Source organism: Crotalus tigris, unplaced genomic scaffold (genome assembly GCF_016545835.1).
Source record: "Crotalus tigris isolate CLP2741 ecotype Arizona unplaced genomic scaffold, ASM1654583v1 scf7180000017546.9332058, whole genome shotgun sequence".
NCBI lineage: Eukaryota > Metazoa > Chordata > Lepidosauria > Squamata > Viperidae > Crotalus > Crotalus tigris.
This window is the reverse complement of record NW_024096465.1, coordinates 2,600,987-2,615,235: the sequence shown is the minus strand read 5'-3', so window position 1 is coordinate 2,615,235 and position 14,249 is coordinate 2,600,987. Positions and strand designations below refer to the sequence as shown.

Genomic DNA, 14,249 nt, shown 5'->3' with positions numbered 1-14,249 from the left:
AATGAATGACGTAGTTTGTGTTTAAAATCAGTTTGGGTTTGATCCTGCTTCCTCCTATCATGTGCAACACTGGAAACCTCTTAATGGCAGTGGTGTTAATTGTTCGTGTTTATGTGAGCTTTTTTTTATTATTATTAAGTCAGGTAGATCTAAGGCTGTGTATAGGGATTTGCTTTGATAAGTGTGGATTAAATTGGCTGCATCCAGTTTATCATGTGGTCTGGCAAGAGCTTGAGAGAGATATTGTACCATGATAATTCATATGTGTTCAAGCTATAGGTACAGCTGACTTAAGACGATTGAGGACTGCGGCTGTCAAAAGCTCTTGTTGCTGTGTGATGGGAGCTCCTCAGCACATTTTTAACATTTGGATGTGGCAGCTGGATGGACTTTGTTTTGAATGCCCAACTATAATGAGGCTATTGATGCTTAGGGGAAGGCGGCCCATCATGAAAAATAGATTTTTGTGTTATGGCAAAATTCATGGGACTTGCAGATGGTTTGAGCTAGCAGAGTCATTTCAGATGTCTAGAAGAGATTCAGAAGGCTCTCCTCCCCCAGAAAGTATCCCATATGGATTTTGATATTTTTTTACATGCCTGCAGTAGGGTTAAACCCTAAATGTATTCAGGATTAAACTGAGATAAATAAATGAATTTGTTAACATATACTGTAAATCAATAGCATGAAATTATGGTTCCACCCTTTTTATAAGGAAGTTCTATGACTGGATTACTTGGTCTTTCTGCTTTTACTGCAGACTTCAGATTTGACTGAAATGGTACTGTGAGAGAAACAACATCAGTGTTGCTGTTTTGTTCAGTTTCCTGAGTGCAGATGTTCTGGGTCAAGAATTGATGTTTGCTACCTCTTTTTCTTTCACCCCCACAAAGCTTTTGGTGGAGATGAGATTTTAATCAAGGGAAGTAACTTTTAAATATTTCAACAGCCTCAGTTAAATTCCATATTTTTAACAGCAAAAATGTTACTAATTAATTATAATTTAGCCTGCTTCTGTTGCTTGGCTTTTGTTGTTTACACCATGTATATTTTCCCATGTGTATTGAGTGATAGCTGACCATTGGTGTACAGTTTATCCCTTCATTGTATCTTAGGGGGTCTTGCTAATTAGGATATTTTGGACCTGAAATTTCAATTCAGGTAGTCCTTGACTTACAATCTTTAGTTACAGTTTGAAGTTACAACAGCACTGAAAAAAGTGATTTATGATCATTTTTCACACTTATGTCCATTGCAGCATCCCCATGGTCATGTGATCACCTTTTGCAACTTTCTAACAAGCAAACTCAATGGGGAAGCCAGATTCAGTTTAAAACCATGCTATTAACAACTCCAGTGATTCACTGAACAATTGTGGGGAGAAGTGTCGTAAAATGGGGCAGGATTCACTTAAGTGTCTCACTTAGTAATGGAAAATCAGGGTTCAATTGTGATTATAAATGGAGGACTACCTGTATAGTGTTGTGCACCTTTCACACCAATTAATGTGTGAAGACTCCCTAGTACCCTTCTTTCATCTCATGGAATTAAAGTCATTGTTGCAGCATCTCTGAATAATTACATGAATGCCAAATTCATTACTCCCTTTGCTCTTTGCATTAAGCAAGTAGCTATTAATTAAGAACTATTTTAAGTTATTGCTCTATTTTGGCTTCTTTGCTTTGAAATGTTTTTGACAAAGCAGGAGTTGCATTCTGACTCCATATAACTTGCGTTCCACTCTCAGGCATGAATGTTAAAATCTTCTTAGTTCTAAAGTTTGGATTCAGGAGTTAAGACTTTTAAGATACTTACAAATACAATAAAAGTTTTCTTTTGGGAGACATCATGAGTTGATAATGTGGCTGAGATTCTTTCTAGTGGTTATGACTTATTTGGGTCATAGTAATGCCTCATAGTGGCAACAAGGGTTTCTCTGTTCTCACTTTGTCATTAATACATTAGCCAAGAGATGGAAAAATCCATTTTTCAGGCAGTTTGCTGTCTTGTGCTAGGCCATTATGGAGGGACAACAGAAAATGGTACAGTGAAGATAATTGATGAGGAAAGCAAGCGTTATTCAATTAGTATTATGTTTTAGATCAAAGATTCCCAACCTTTTGGGCACCAGGGACGGGTTACATGGAGAGACTCTCCACGGACCAGAGGGGGGGCGTGGTTTTGTGTGCTGCTTGCATCCTGTGGATGGGGCTTTCCATGGACCAGGGGTTGGGGACCCCTGTTTTAGATGAACCATTTTATGCTTTAGCTTCTGGATTTTCTCTTTTCTATATCTGCAGTGAGCAAAGGGAACCCAATTCTGAATGAATGCAGTAAAGTATTTTTTTTATTATTTCATAATAAAATAATTTTAGCATGCCATTTGTTTGTGTATTAGATTTTTACTTCACCTTTATATAAAAAGAGCTATGATAACAAAAACAGGTCAGATACATTATTTTGCCAACTTGAAATGCAAAATCTGTGATTGATTTTTTTTATTGATTGATTTTACTCCTAAAATGAGCCATATCTTGATCACTTTGTCTAGCCTATTTACCTTTGCTTGTCATTAAAAGTGGTTGTGGCACAACTAGATTTTCTCCTTGTCTAAAATAACACAATTTTGCATCATATTCCTGGGAGGGAAATATAGATCAAAAAGCTTCTTTGTAATAGCAACTGTGTTTCTGAGTGAAGTCCCTTCTTTCTGTTTATGCATTTCTTGGGGAATTGTCTTTGGTTTTGTTTTTATTGTTTTTATTTTTTCCTTTTGCCAAATTTAATTGTACAGATTTCTGTACATTTAGGGTACTGCTTTCCCATCATCACTGCTTTACAGTATAATAAGCAGGAATACTTATGTATATAGTGGCATGGTATACAGTAGAAAGTGCTTTGTACTTTCATGTTCTCTTAGTATTTATCTCCACTTCACATCCCTCTTCTCCACCCACCTCTTCTCATTCTCCTATGTTTGTAAAGAAATAAATGGTGGTGATGGTGAGAAAATGTACTGTAAGAAAGAGAGAGACAGAGACAGAGAGAGTGCGATTATATCTTGACGCAAGCAACATCATACAAATACAAAGGGAAACTTAACTTTTTTCTTATCTGTTGTGTTAGTGCATCATATCTTAAAGTGGTATGATTCAAGTTTCTGTATTACATTTGGTTCATGCTTCTGTTGAAAGAAAAATCTTCATCAGGGTCCACTCCAAGCTGGGAATAAACAAAATGGAGACTGCTTTAGAAAGAAGGTTGTAGTTTATTGAAGAGGAGAGCCAGACAGAAAGATGGCTCTTGGAAAGCTGACCACATGTAGCAGGGAGTGGTGGGTTTTTATACTGTCTGGGGCTCTTGAGGTTGTTTCCTGTTCCTGTTTGAGGCTTCGGCTTTCCTGTGTCATGTACTTTGACCTGAGTCTGAATATGCCCTTTTGGTATTGGTGGGTTAATGCTATTATGTCCCCAAAGGTCATGTCTTTTAGAGTTTGGGTGGGGGTATGTAGATTTTAGGGGTCTTTGTCTTCCTAATCTCTTCAGCTTCAAGCTTCTTGGCTCCAACCTTTCTGAATGAATTATTACATCCACATTTCTAAAAGTTGGTTTCTGCTGAGTTTCTGCTTGGGTCTATTAAGAAAAACTGGGCTTGCTTTTCTGCCTTTAAGATCCTTTGGGGAAATATATTCTGCCTTTTTAATATTCCCCAAAATATTTCTTTCTCTGGATTCTTCCCATACTTCCTTTGTGAAAGGAAGTAAAAATAAAATTTCTGTAATTATATGTATTCACATATAAACCCATCTGCATCTAAGCCAACCCTAAAATTTTTAACCAAAATACCATGGAAAATGTGCAATCTGTAAATAAGTTGACACCTAAAAAATTTTGTACGTTTTATTTTTCATTTTATCCACAGGTAACACATTTTTCACACTATCTTTGTTAAAAATGAAAGGGTCGCCTTATACACAATTATATATGGATATTTTTAAAGTACTTCTTATATACTCACAGAGAAGCCCCTCTGTGGACAAGATGAACCCAATTTTTTTTGGGGTGGAGGGTATTTTGGAAGTTAAAATCCTTGGCTTATTCATGAGGATATGTGGTATCTGTGTGGTGGTGCAATGGTTAGAATGCAGTATTGCAGGCTGAGTCTGCCTTCTACTGCCAGGAGTTCGATCCTGACTGGCTCAAGGTTGACTCAGCCTTCCATCCTTTTGAGGTAGGTAAAATGAGGACCCGGATTGTTGGGGACAATATGCTGACTCTGTAAACTGCTTAGAGAGGGCTGTAAAACACTGTGAAGTGGTAAGCTTAAGTGCTATTGCTATTCTATAATTTGGTATTATTCTATAATTTGGCATGAATGAATGAATGAATGAATGAATATTCAGTATCTGTATTGCAGGGTACAGTATGTAATACAAGGTGCTTGGAATTAAACCAAATATCTGGCATTCAGAATAATACTCTGCATGGAGATAGGCTGCCCTAAATAGGCAGATCCTCAGGATGAAGCTCCTCTTGGACTTCCAGCTTATGCTTAAAAATAGGTAGAGGATGTAGGTAGCTGGAAGGGATTTTGAACAATTCAGTTGTGGCTGTTTCTGAAATGGGAGGTTATAAGGACCTTCACTTATATCCTTGACTCACATCAGCATTACTGCATTTCACTGTAGTTCTTTATACCCTTGGAAATCATTTGAAAACTGATACAGAAAATGGCAGCCTGGGTAGTAATGGGTTCGGCTTGTTTTGCCCATGCAATACAAGTAGTCCTCAACTGCAACAGTTTGTTTAGTGACATCACTGAAAAAGTGACTTATAACCATTTTTCACACTTATAACCATTACAGCCTCCCCATGGTCATGTGATCAAAATTTAGATGCTTGGCAACTGACTCATATTTATGACGGCTGCAGTGTCCCGTGGTCATGTGATCACCTTTTGCAACCTACTGACAAGCAAAATCAATGGGAAAGCCAGGTTCACTTAACAACTATGTTACTAATTTAACAAGTGCAGTGATTCACTTAACAACCGTGACAAGAAAAGTTGTAAAGGGGGCAAAATGTCATTGAACAAATATCTCACTTAGCAACATAAATTTTGGGCTCTGTTGTGGTCACGAGTTGAGGACTACCTGTATCTCTACTGTGCCAGCTGTGCTGGTTACCGATAGGCTTCTGGATGCAATTCAAGGTGCTTGTTATTGTCTATAAAGCTCACTGTGGCTTAGGATGTGGCTATCATGGAGACCACCTACTTTGCATGGAGGCTGCCATTCGTTGAAGAACCTTGAAGAAGGAATGGAAGGTTAGTTATTGCTTCCAAGGAGATGTGGGGTCAAGGGATGGAATGAGAAAGTAATTCCAATATGACTGATGTTCTGATTTGTTATATTTGTATATTTCAAAGCTGAATTACAGGAGCTGAAGAATTTCCTGAGTTCATGACTTTATCAATAAATCTGAGGATTATATCATTTCATTTCCTATAGTACTGCTCCACGTACTAACTGTACCAATGTGACAACACAAGAGTTATCCTGTTTATTATTTTGAATTCAGAGAATGGCAGATTGCATCAGAGCATATTTGTTGCATGTAAAAAAGTAAAGGGTCCTGAACAAAAATGCATGTATAAGCAACTATCAGGGAACATTTCTGGTGTTTTACTGGAGTCTAGTGTTTATGTTTTAGCATGACATCTTTCATATTTGGGACTGCAGTGAACTAATATTAGTCAGTGGTGGGATTCAGCCGGGTTGCACCCCTTCGGCAGAACCGGTAGCTAATTTTTTGTTGCCCAGGCCCAGAATTGACTTCTGGAAGCAGCATCCGCACAGAGAGCTGGTTGTTCACATATTTGAATCCCACCACTGGTACTAGTAGTGATAGTGAAGTGATAGCAGTTATTCACACTTGGTCAACAGGTACTTCTCATCCTAGCTGCATTAACATGAAAGATATACACTACACTACAGTATACTTTTATTACTTAGGCATAATTTTAGAATTGTCTGTAACCTGTTTACTTAACTATTTTATTTTCTTCTGGCTTTATAAAACTCAATTCTCCACGTGTCTCACATTAGTTAATCTTTTGGAATATATTATAACATGCTACCATTAAAATTGAAAGCTTGTTGGTTTGCCATATGCAGTTGAGCAAATTTCAGTCCTCCAGATATTATCGGACTGAAGTATCTACCATCTTTAATCACTGAGTAGTCGGACTAGTGCCAGTGGGAATTGATGTTGAACAATATTGTGGACCATAACTTGTTCATCTCTGGCATAATGGCAATACTTGTTCCAAAGTCAAGCAGAGTTTGTAGATATTTTTTTTACTCCTAAATGTAGAGAATATATAAATTCTTTGCAGATAGGCATGCTTCCAGAATCACATTTTTATTAGCCAAAGATTGTTACAAAACATATCAAGTGACTTCACTAATGCCTTTTAATATGAATGAACTAACCTTAAAAAAGTGATGCTATCAGTTTCAACTTCAATTCATGTCAAAATATTCAGTTACCAGAATTACTGTACAGTATATAAAGGAAATACTGGTTTGTAATAGAGAAAGTAAAACAGAATAGCTAAATTTTGGTTATATGTTTGCGGTTATATTTTTTCTATTTCAGTGTTTCACATATTTCTTTAGTTTCTGACTTCCAGACACTTGTTTTCTTAATTTCCTGTTGACCCAGTTTAAAAAGAGTAGCTTTTTTAATTTGACCCAATAGCATTCATACATTTTCCACCCTGTAGTAAATTATATTTTCTTATTCATACTGGGTATACTATTAAATAATATAATATCTTAATTTCAAATTATGGAAAAAAATTATGTGGTCTCTAGGAGCTGAAAATGACTTGATGGCAAATATTCAAAAGGGGGTAATCGGTGAAGTGTATTTGAACTGTTCTTTGTTGCAGTTCTGATTTTCATATCTTAGAGACATAGATTGTTATGAGCAATTAAATATTTTACTGAAGTATTTAATTAACAAAGTCTTTCTTTGGATTTTTCTCAGCATGAAATGGTGGTGGTTTAAAACTGTTTTTATAACATCTTTAAAAATAATTTTATTAAGAATTACAGTTATATCAGTAAAAACTAGTGCAAACTACAAAAAATAAAAAATAAATAAAAATAGGTGCAGAAAAGAAAACATACAAAAGGGAAAATATGGAAGAAATGAAAAATAAGAATATAACAAAGAAATAAAATAAAAGTAAAAAGTAACTTCCCCTTCTCACAACAAATATAAACATGGTTAACAACTTGTCCCTTTCTTTTAAAATACAACAATCTCTTTCTCTCAGATCACATCTCTTATCTATAGACCAAGCTTTAGAACTTTGTTGTTTAGTCCTGATTAACAAAAATCCATTAAAGGTTACCAGAAATAATTTTAACCTTCGTCAAATAAACTAACATTATATTCCTTTCCTTTCTTTTTAACAATCTTGTAATGTAATCCCTTTAAATAATGTCCTAGAACTTGATTTCTTTTCTTTTTTTCTTTGTCACTTCCCACCAAGTTTTTCAAAACTTTAAAAGGTCTACTTTGTGAATCCAATATAGGAAAATTATCAAAGTCACTCGCTTGGTTTGTTATTTGTATATCCCTTTTTAATTATTAAAACATCAGCCTGTTTCATTTGTATATCGTTTTCCAGATCATTCTTGTAGCTAGTCATTTTTAAATCCATATTCAAATCTATTTCCATTTTATCTAGTAGAACTTCTTCCTCTTCCATGACGTGATACTGTCAGCTGCAAAGGATTAAGACCATATGTTAAATTGCAGCATGGAAGATTTATTCAAGCCTATATGCAAGAATCTAGTCAACTAATGCTCAGCACTAAATTGGCACTAGAGGTACTAAAAGTATTCAAGGAGAAATGAACTTAGACCATTTGTGGCAGTGTAAGGACTCTAAACTAATGACACATTTAACTCTACCCCCTATCCCTGCCTGCTTTTCTTCAACAGAGTTCTCCAAAACTGGCAACTTTTAAAACTTGCAGACTTCAAGTTTCAGAATTCCTCACCTCATGCATTTCTATTATATACAAAAATAAATTAATGTTGCAAAATGAAGTATTTGTAAGACTATTTAAATACTCTAATCTACTGATTTAAAGATTTAACTATCTCATAATTCATACATGTGCGCATGTGATCATTTTTGTTCAGCATAAATTTCTCTGAACTAGCATGGCTGCATTTCATCAGTATATTAAAAACACCAATGGAAATCATGCTTCAAAGGAGGGTCCCCAACCCCCGCTCTGTGGACTAGTACCAGGCTAGAGCATGTCAGCAACCAGGCCGCACAAACAAGCAAAGCCCCATCTGTGAGATGCAGACAGCACACAAAACCACGTACCCTATGGTCTGTGGAAAAACCTCTCTCCACAGAACTGATCCCTGGTGCCCAAAAGGTTGGTGACCTCTGAGTTAAGCAATATAGGAAACTCTTGAGCACAATGCTGCCATCTAGTAGTTGTCTGGCATTCTGCTTTAAAGCCTTATCAGTATGACACAGGCCATTCACTTTTGTTACACAGTTCAAATTCATTGGCAGTGGAATTCACTATATTTCATAGTGTGACCACTGATCAGTTTATCCACGTTGTCCAAATTATGCAGTTACAGGTAGTCTTATAACCATTTAACAATAATTTGAAATTACGATGGTGCTGGCAAAAGCGACTTACGACCTATCTTCAAAGTTACAACCATTATACCACCCCTGTGGTCACGTGGTTGTAATTCAGGTGATTGGCAATCGGTGCACATATGATGATTGCAGTGTGATCGTGATTTGCGATCTTCCTAGCTGCTTCTGACAAGCAAAGTCAGTGGGGGAAACCAGAGCCATTTAACGACACTGTGATTCACTATTCACAAAATGACCACAGGAAAAAAATAGTTATGAAATTGGTACAATGACTCACTTAACGAGCTTGTTGCTTAGTGACCTAAATTTCAGATCAATTTTAGATGAGTCTTAAAGATTCTTCTTGTATCTTTGAACTGCAGATGTTTTTTTTTATTCTTGCATAAGCTTGCATTTATAGGAATTATCATGATGAAGTGAGTGTTGGGGAGAAAGAATTGAAGTGGCAGCTGACATCAGACAAAATACATGAATCATGAGAAGCTTAGAAATTCACCCAGTAGTAGAAATGATCCCACTGTTGTGAATAGTATACATAGCAATGGCCTATATTTCCAGTACTGCATGGTTAAATTCACCTGTGTGTTGCTCATTTTTCTGATAGACATATATAATGAATGAAGTTACTCCTAGTAGTTCTCCCTTTCCTTTTTATGCACTTCTGTAATAGTTATGTAGATCTATAGACCATCAAGCTATGACAATCTAATTTAGCAAATACAGCACTTAATGCAAATGGGGATAGTGCACGCTATGCTTTTCACTGAAAAATTATTGATTATGATGTAAATAGAACAGCAACAGTGACATCTTCATCCTTTATTACAATATTGGCATTTCTGCTTTGCTCTGGAAATATAGAATTTAATTATACTTCAATTATTAATGTTTATATTGTGGAAGGTAATTGGTGATATTGCTGATAATGTTTCTAGTACTATAGTTTCTTTATGTACTGCATTTTTATACAAGTATACAGGTTTCTGGTTATTGGCAAGACCCATGGGTAGAATCTATACGTTGCCTGGAATGGCAACATACCAATAGAGGGGTGTGCAGCATTGTTGTAAGCAATTTCAAGAAGAGGTATGAGATCCATTCAGTTGAGTTACTGGTAAGAAATATAGCATCTTAAATACTGCTCCGATAACTGGTTAACCTTCTCAGTTGGAAGTGAAATTATGGGCATATGACATATGAATGCTAATATTTAATAATTGCAAGAGGGCCGCCCAAAATTTGGAAATAAATTGACCTCCTCTATTTATTAGGAAATGATTGACTAATCCCCTAGGAGCTGTTTCTTGGGCTTTTGTGAGACCTTTGCATGGAATAAAGTGAGCCAATTGGGCAAATAAATCCAGTATGGTAGTATATCCCTGCACTGGAGGAAGATCAGTAATGAAATCTAGAGAAACTGTGATCCAGGATTTGGGGGTGGAAATGTTTAATGGCTACAGTCCAGTTAGCTTGTTGGACATTGCAAGAGAATACATAATCCCTAATTCCTCCTTGGATGCAGGGCCACCAAAATTCTCTCTTTGTTGGGTTCTGAATATCTCCCTGTGTCCGGCTGTCTTGTTGTCATGGCACAGCTGTAGTACTTCCTCCCTCAGGGGAAGAGGCACATATAAACATCCATTGTGCAATAGCTGCCCTCCTGCCATTGTGAAAGGCGAAACAGTATTTTGTTGATCTTTCTTGAGTTCATCCTTCCAGGCCCTGGTGTGTGCATCCTGCTGCTGCAGTGCCTTAATCCAATCAGAGATGATCAACTTGCCTTCTTCCAGCCTTTTGTGTTGATCTGCCTTGTGATGGAACTCAGAGTTGTTTGGTTGCAGCTGGGGGTGATTGAGGAACCTGACGCTTCAGCTTGTGTGAGAGGGTGTCTGGAAGCTTGTTCTGAGAGCCTGGGACGTACGAGACGTGAAAGCCAAAGTGAAAGAAAAATTGTGTCCACCTGATCAGTTGGGGTATCAGAGTTTTGGTGTTTTGCAGTACCTCTAAATGGTTAGGTCTAAATGGACAAGTGGGCTGCTCTTTCCTAGCAGGTGTTCCATTGTTCAAAGGAATATTTTACTGCCAGCGGCTCTTTATAGAAAATGTAATAATTCCTTTCTGTTGGGTTGACTGCTCTTGAGTAAAATGCACAGGAAAATAAATTCCCCCGCCCTCCTTGTCTGCTTGGAGATGAACTGCTCTTGTCTCCAAGATTAGAGTTTTTTGTAGCTGGTCTAGTAGGTCTGAGATAAGCAGGAGTAGGTTAAGGTTTCTATTTGTTACTTGCAGTCACGAACGGGGTGCATTTGGGATCCCCCCCCTTTCCTTTCAGCTTGGCTGCTTCAGATTGGCTCCTTGTTTTTGGCTCCTTCAGATTGACTCCTTCTTGTTTTTTGGGGGGGGGGGACAAAGAATGAGAGCTCTGATGCTGGTGAATTGGAAGGGTGGAGGAATCTCGTTTTGAAATTGGCATCCAGATATTCCTTGAGGATGGATAACTCTGGAGGTCTTCTAATTCAACCTCCTGCTCAGGCAGGAAACCAGGAAAAAGTTGCATGACGTTGCGAGTTTGACATGCCTGCCCTATACCATTTCAGACAAATGGTTGTCCAGTCTCTTCTTAAAAACTTCCAGTGTTGGAGCATTCACAGCTTCAAAGATATAGAGCTGTGGTGGCGAACCTATGGCATGCGTGCCACAGATGGCATGCAGAGCCCTCTCTGTGAGCACATGTACCATCACCCCAGTCCTAGGCCTTCAGCTGGGTTTTATAAAACTTTTTTGCTTTAGGCCTCTGCCACTGTGTGCAAAAAAAAAAAAAGGTTCAATCAATCAATTTCAACTTCTCGTGGGAAAAAAAATCTTGCAAAGTTGAAATTGATTGATTGAACTTTTTAGTCCCACCCAGACTGCTGTTACCACTGCAGCCTCGCCCACCCATTGGGCCACACCCACCCAATGGGCCATGCTCATCTGGCACCAGACAATACATAAGTGGGTTTTGGGTTGCAGTTTGGGCACTCGATCTCTAAAAGGTTCGCCGTCACTGATATAGAGCAGACATGTCAAACACAAGGCTCGGGGGCCGGATGCAGCCCATGAAGTGGTTTCATGTGGCCCACAAAGCCATCCTGGAAACAGGGAGGGAACAGCTCCTTCTGCTTTGGCCCTGGCCCAGGCCAGCTGGGAGCCAATGTACAATTTTGTGGTGGCCATCTATGCTGAAACGTATTCAGTTTTAGCTCCATAAGCCCCCCCCCCGCATGGCCTGAGAGGAACAGTGAGGCTCCTCCAGTGGACCATGCCTTGGCACTTGCCCTGGTCCCACCCACTTCTGCCAGAGACCCTCAGATCTGTCCCACTCCTGCCCAGGCCTCCACAGGTACCCTTGATGCAAACGATGTAGAGCTGGCCACACCCACCCAGTAGGCCACACCCATTCCATCCACACCCACCCAGTAGGCCACACCAACCCTGGCCATACCCACCCGCCCCCCTGAGGGCAACCGCAATGCTGATGTGGCCCTCAATGAAATTGAGTTTGACACCCCTGATATAGAGTATCTTACATCTGGAAATCGAAAGTAACAATACCAGAAATAATTAAAGATGCTTGCTGACGGCTGCCTGGGCTGTCCTGAAATGGTGGATGGCCCTGCTTTAGAGCTTGTGTGTGTGTGTGTGTGAAGGAATTGGGGGAGGGGAGTGACAAAGTTTCCCTCAGGCACTATTTGGGAACAAGCTGAGTATTTTCTGACTTCGTGCTCCATCAACAAGTTCAGCAACTTGTTGTGACCATTGGCGGTGCTTTTACCAGGCGCATGATCTGGCTATGGGTCCAGGGGCTCCACAGTAAAAGCACAGTCTTTGATCTGTTCTGCTTTTCTCCCAATGACAGGGATTTCCTGGCTGTTCCAGTTCTTTGCATGGGTTCTCCTGTGCTGGATTCCGAGGAGGTGATTGGGAGGGGTGGCACAGGGGAAGGCAGGCTGTAGGTTGGGAAGAATCCCCAATTTTTCCTGTTTCTTCCTTCCGTCAATTCCAATTGAGAACCTATAATTACACTGGTGATCCTCAACCTACCACAAAGTTAAAAGTTACAACGGCACTGAATAAAGTGATTTACGACCATTTTTCACACTTAATGACCACTGCAGCATCCCCGTGGTTATGTGATCAAAATTCAGATGCTTGGCAACTGACTCGTACTTAATGATGGCTGCAGTGTCCCGGGATTATGTGATCACCTTTTGTGATCAAAAGTCAATGGGGAAGCCAGATTCACTTAACAAAGGTGTTACTAACTTAACAACTGCAGTGATTCACTTAACTGCAGCAAGAAAGGTTGTAAAATGGGGGGGGGAAATCACTTAACTGTCTCACTTAACAGCACAAATTTTGGACTCAATTGGTAGGTTGAGGACCACCTGTACTACATTGATAGAGCTCTTCCAGGGTATTTGGGGTGCCTTGCCTCACTGGCTCATTTATCTCTTAGTTCATGAGCAAACCCTTCCTTGAACTGGCCAATTAGAGCGATTAAGTCATTCCACCCTACGAAACTCTGAAAGATATCCCCTTAATCCCTTCTTGAGTTTCCAAATCTCTTGACTAACTATAATTCTCGGTATGGGATCTCCAAAGCATGCTTTTGAGTTTACGCACAAAATTGTCCAGCACTGGATCATTCCCCTTTAATGAACAGTACTGCCCATTTAACTGTTGCTTCCTTCAGCAGGCTCAGCACAAAAGTCACTCCACCAGTCTGCTGACCATAAATATTTCATTCTGAGAGATGAATGTCTGGAATTGATCCTGGTTCCCCCAAACATCTCTGGCAAGCTGTCATAGAAACACAGAAGCATTGGTTGAGCTTCTGTCTGTTGCACTGCTCCGGGTTGAGACATATTTTGCCCCAGTTGCTGTGTTAGTTGTATTATGGCATTCTATCAATTGTCATCTGGGCATCTATTTGCTGTTGCTATTGTAACAACTCAGCTGACAGATGCCCAGGGGTTAACAGGATTCCTTGAGGATCAGAGGCCATTCTTGAAGTTCTTCTCTTCGGAAGAGAGTAATAAACATGATCGCCAACGTCCGATAAAGGATATGGCACAAGAAGAAGAAAAAGAAGAATAAACTTACAAGACTGATATCAGCCCTCCCAGGTAAACCAGACAAGAAACGTTACTAGATGAGCTAAATCTACTTTATTGTAAGGCTACTTTGACTGAAATTTGCAAATCTGAAAGTATAACATTTCTCAATGGCTCGATCCATTAGGAGGATGGGTCCTTCTTGACTTTATTTCTCTGACTGTTAAAACCACTGGGGGCTCCTGCCGCTCTTGTCTGTTTCCTAGGTAGCATCTCTTCCCCTCTTTCCCCAATGTCATTTCCACCTTTCCCCAATCTCATTTCCACCTTCCATTACAAAAATTCTTCACTTCTAGAACAACCTCACAGGGGTTGTTGTCGTGGGCAAAATAGGAGGCCGAGTAAGAATTTCTAGGTATATTCACTGCCTTGAATTTTTTATAA

At 39.1% G+C, this 14,249-nt stretch overlaps 1 protein-coding gene across 7 annotated transcripts in view; it reads left to right on the top strand.

Moving 5' to 3' along the window:
* CYRIA (CYFIP related Rac1 interactor A) overlaps nucleotides 1-14,249 on the top strand; it is a 77,730-nt gene that overhangs the window by 926 nt on the left and 62,555 nt on the right. Inside the window, exon 1 of one of the 7 annotated variants that reach the window (XM_039334900.1) lies at nucleotides 13,085-13,877. The exons of the other annotated variants lie outside the window; for them this stretch is intronic. The gene's annotated coding sequence lies outside the window, so the exon portion shown is untranslated. Of the gene's footprint in view, nucleotides 1-13,084; nucleotides 13,878-14,249 lie in introns of those variants that run through there. 7 annotated transcript variants of the gene reach the window in all.